Source organism: Palaemon carinicauda, unplaced genomic scaffold (genome assembly GCF_036898095.1).
Source record: "Palaemon carinicauda isolate YSFRI2023 unplaced genomic scaffold, ASM3689809v2 scaffold2964, whole genome shotgun sequence".
Lineage (NCBI taxonomy): Eukaryota > Metazoa > Arthropoda > Malacostraca > Decapoda > Palaemonidae > Palaemon > Palaemon carinicauda.
In genome coordinates this window covers 10,001-15,000 of record NW_027170628.1, presented here as the reverse complement: position 1 = coordinate 15,000, position 5,000 = coordinate 10,001, and the positions used below count along the sequence as shown (strand labels likewise).

Sequence of the window (5,000 nt, the reverse complement as noted above, 5' to 3'; positions counted from 1 at the left end):
CTGGGCTGATCACACAAACCACACGGTTTTGTGGAAATGTAAGTAGGGATAATCCCGACAAACAAAGGTTAGAGAAATACAGTGTAGATAAGTGGTTAGCGGACACAGAGAATAGGATCGCTAGTTTTAAAATAACTGACGATGTTGCAAAAATTAAACAGGCAATGATGTTAGTCAACGTAGACGTAGGGGATGCTCACCCTACATTAAACGGTAAGGCCTTTGAAAAAATTACCACTTTCAACGAGTTCAAGGAGGAATGCAGACTATTGTGGCGATCGGCCAAGGAGACCGATCGGTTGTCGAACTTGTATAGGCTTACCTCAACTAATAAATGTGAAGGTGAATCCAGGGCCAGTTGGCGTACCCAGGTTAGGGATCAGGTAAGAGCAGTTAGGGAAGACTTTTTGTCATTGCCCACAATCACGGTAGGAGACGGAACCAAGTTTAGTAAGGATAAAAAGAACCTGGTAGATATAGATGAAGTTCTAAATCTTGTGGCCTACAGTAAGATGTATGCGGCCTTGTTGGAAGACCTAAAGTTAGATCCTGCCCAGAAAACCACAAAAACACCGAACGAATGTCAAGAAATTATACAGAAAAACGAGACCGGTAGGAATAAACATTACCCTAAAGATTATCAAAATAACCAGCCCCCTGGCAAGTCAAATGAAGAAAGAAGAGGAAATTATAATGGAACATATAAATCTAGAGGGAATTATCATCATAAGGGAGCTAGACCAAAGAATAGGTATTGCCAGTATTGTCAAAGAGGAGGTCACACAGACCAAGAATGTTGGTACCAAGGTAAGAAACATAATAAACCCTCCGAAAATACTCCTCAGGCACAGGCAAGGGATAACTCAAACCCTACTAATTACTCCGAAGAAAAACAAGGTAACAGAAAGTGACTAGAAGAGCAGGATAGGAGTCCAGGAAATAGGGAAACCAAAGAATGGAAGGATGTTGCAGGTAGCGGAGGTACATCCACGTTGCCAGCAACATATTTATCCTTCCGACAGCAATCATTACCCAAGACAAATATCAAGATAGAAGGTAAAGAATGTCTTAGTTTGTTAGATTCAGGAAGTACTGTAAATCTCATAGGGCTCCATACCTTAACTGATTATTTGAATATACCTATTTCTGCAATTAGGAGTGAGGATACATTAATTCAGGGGATAACTGGCAATCAGCTTAACAATGTAGGAGCCATAGATTTAAACATTGAATTGCTAGAGAAGAAGTGTCAAGTGCCATTTTTGGTTTTGCAAGAAGTAGCATTTCCCGCTCGAGCTTTGATTTCTTTTGCAACAATGCAAGATTTTGGCATAGTTTTTGATTGTCAAGACAGAAGATTAGTTCTAAAGGGAAATAATCAGGAAGTCTGTTTCCAACTTGTTGATGACAAGTCCACTACAAATTTGGCCGATTTGCAGGGGACCGCTTCGATAGTTGAAACACACTCCGGTTCAGAAAGAGAAAGGGAAATCAAAGTAAAATCAGAAGAAAGGGAGAAAGAAGAGAATTTAGCAATTGCACCCAGAAAGGGAGAAATTACTTCTTGTAAAGGCAGCACACATACTAAGGAGAAAAATGTCGACAGAGAATCTGAGAGAATAGATAAAAGGGAATTCCAAGAAGTTTTGCTGCTAGGCACATTGAATTCACAAGAATTAAGACACTTAAGAGAAACAGAATCTCAAAAAGGAGGAGATGAAGATTCATGTTTTTGTACTCAAGTACAAACTGGGGAAATAAGTCTGATCAGCACAGCAGATGCAAACAAAATAAGATTTAGGCTAGCTAGAGATGTAGTACTACTGCCCAATACTCTTACTAGAGTATATTTGATAACCCGCCTACACACTAATAATGATGTAATCTTGACCCCAGAAGGATTACCAGAATATGTCAGAATGGATAACTCATTAGTTCAGATGGAGGGATTAGCCTGTACTACTTATGTCATGAATTATTCTGATAAAAGACTCCATTTGTTAGCGGGTACAGAATTTTGTACAGGAATAGAAGTTACACACAAAATGATTCCGTTAGAGGAGGAAGCATTCTTTACCATAGGAAACATTGATGCAGGAATAGATAGGGAGATAGATAACACCGATTTTCCTGAGTACCGTAAAAGGTTAATAGAAACCTTAAATAAATATAGGCCGGGCATAGCAATTACAGGTGATAGGTTAGGTAGGACTGAGGTGTTAAGACATAAGATAATCCTAGATGATGGAGCTAAACCCTTTTTCATACCTAATTATAAATTACCTATCAGCCAACGTCCAATAGTAGATAAAATGATAGAAGAAATGAAAGAAGAAGGAGTGGTCATACCCTCTAAATCACCTTATAATTCTCCCATGTTGTTGATTCCAAAGAAAGATGGAAGTTACAGATTAGTGATTGATTATCGCAAGTTGAATGCGAACACAGTTCCTGATAGGATGCCCATGCCTGTAATAAACGATGTTTTGGCTCAGTTAGGAGGAGCAAAGATCTTCTCATCCTTAGATCTACTAAGTGGATATTGGCAAGTACCTTTAGACGAAGAATCAAAGCCATTAACTGCCTTCAGCACACATAAAGAACACTTAGAATTTCAGGTAATGCCATTTGGGTTAACATCAGCTCCATTGACTTTTGTAAGGTTAATGTTACAGATCTTAGGAGACATAGAGAATGTGTCAGTCTATTTAGATGATGTCATTATATTTAGCAAAGATATAGAGAGCCATTTCGGAACCATAGAAATCGTTTTAGAACGACTAAGACTGGCAGGATTAAAGATAAAGGTTAAGAAATGCCAATTCTTGAGGAAATCATTAGAATATTTAGGACATGTGATCAGTGCTGATGGATTACGCATGCAAGAAGGAAAAATAAAGGCGATTGTGGAATATCCTGCTCCACAAAATTTGAAAGGTGTAAGAAGATTTTTAGGGATGATAGGATACTATAGACCATTTGTCAAAAATTTTGCTACTATAGCTAAACCATTGACAGAATTAACTAAGAAGGATGTAGAGTTTGAATGGAAAGCAGAGCAAGAGGAGGCTTTTCAAAAGTTGAAGGAGAAATTAATCCAAGATCCTATCTTAGTGTATCCAGACTTTAGCAAGCAATTTTACTTAGCATGTGATGCTTCGAATACAGGAATAGGAGCGGTTTTGTTACAGAAGGCAAAAACCCGAATGAGGGTAGTATATTATGCAAGTAGAGTCCTGAATGCGGCCGAACGAAATTACAATACCACAGAAAAGGAATGTTTAGCCATTTATTGGGCACTGAGAAAGTTTCGGCACATTTTGTTAGGACACAAAGTAAATGTACTTACTGACCATAAACCCATCTGTGACCTATTTAAGAAAAGAGCTTTCACTAATAACTTAAAGTTTAATCGATGGTTTATTAGTGTGCTAGAGTTTGCTCCAGAATTTAGATACATTCCAGGTAAGTTTAATACTTTAGCAGATGGATTATCTAGAGCACAAGAGGATACTGAAAGAATTATCACAACTAACACTTTTTGTTTCAGCTGTCAGGTCGTAGACTTAGATTTGGAGAGAGTTAAAATAGAACAAGAGAAACAAGAAAGTATCAGGAAAATAATAGGAGATTTGCTACAAGATGAAACCTCTAGGTCAGATTTTGAATTAATAAATGGGATATTATATAAGAAGGCTAAGGATAGGAGTGCTTGCTCTAGACTATATGTGCCTGACACCCTGACTAAAGAAGTATTAACTCTAACACATACCCACAAGTTGGCAGGACATCCAGGAATCAAAAAGACTCTGAGAACAATAAATAGAAATTATTTTTGGCCTAAGTGCAGCGAAGAAGCAAAGCAATTTGTAAATGAATGTCAAACTTGTAATAGGCATAAAGGTCATGTAAATGTCAGAGCTCCTTTAGAAAAATATCCTAGTAATTTAAACCCTTTTGAGGTAGTTCAGATGGATCATATAGGACCCTTTCCAAAAACTTTGAGAGGAAATAAATATATACTGGTATTCATTGATTATTTGACTCGGTATTTAGAAATTGTCCCAGTCAGAGATAGAACTGCAGTTTCTGTTGCAGAAGCTTTAAAGACCAGAATACTCACAAGACATTCGTGTCCGGAGGTACTTTTGTCGGACAATGCACCCGAATTCACCAGTGAGGTAATGAAAAAGCTTTGTGAATTTTTTGAGATAAAGAAATGCGAGATAACCCCTTATAAGCCGAGTTCAAATGGGACAGTGGAAAGGGCCAATAAGAAGATACTGGATGTACTGCGAACTATCATTAGTCCAACTACAGAAGATTGGGACCTAGCGTTAGAGGACGTTCAGTTTACTTTGAATAACACAGTAAATGAGACAGTAGGAGAAACCCCACACTTTTTGCTTTATGGTTATCAGAAAAGACTGCCAAACTCATTGTTAGATGACGCAAAACCTCCTAGGCACACATATGATTACCAGGACTATATAGCTTGGAAACTGCAAAGAACCTTTCAAATAATAAGACAAACCAGACAATCTTTAGAAAAGGGCCAACAGGTAAATAAGAAATACTATGACACAACTAGTTCCATGACTGACCTGAAGATAGGCTCACAAGTATATATAAAGGTACATGTAAAGGAAGGACCAAATGAAAAGGTATCTCCCAAATTTGAAGGTCCTTATAGAGTGTTAGAAAGGGAAAGGAATAATAAATTTAAGCTGATACATGAACAGAATTTAGATGTAAGGTATGCCCATTGGAATCATATGAAGGTTGTAAAAACTAATCCATGGTCCTCTCAACTTCTACAGGAAGTGGTGGAAAAACTTCCTACTGATCCTACCCCTGGTGGTCGGTATCACTTGCGAAATAGACATTAAAAGTGGGGCCTTGGTACAAAATCATGGAAAAGGTGAACTGTTAACAGATTTTGCTGTAGTAAAAATTAATGTCAATTCAATATTAGAAAGGGAAGAACATTTGAACCAGTT

General features: G+C 37.7%; 1 long non-coding RNA gene across 1 annotated transcript in view; it reads left to right on the top strand.

Moving 5' to 3' along the window:
• Positions 1–5,000, top strand: part of LOC137636423 (uncharacterized) — a 7,034-nt gene that overhangs the window by 1,480 nt on the left and 554 nt on the right. The window contains exon 3 of the long non-coding RNA XR_011043097.1: positions 4,821–5,000. This exon is cut by the window's right edge and continues 554 nt beyond it. This is a non-coding gene — a long non-coding RNA (uncharacterized lncRNA). The remainder of the gene's footprint in view (positions 1–4,820) is intronic.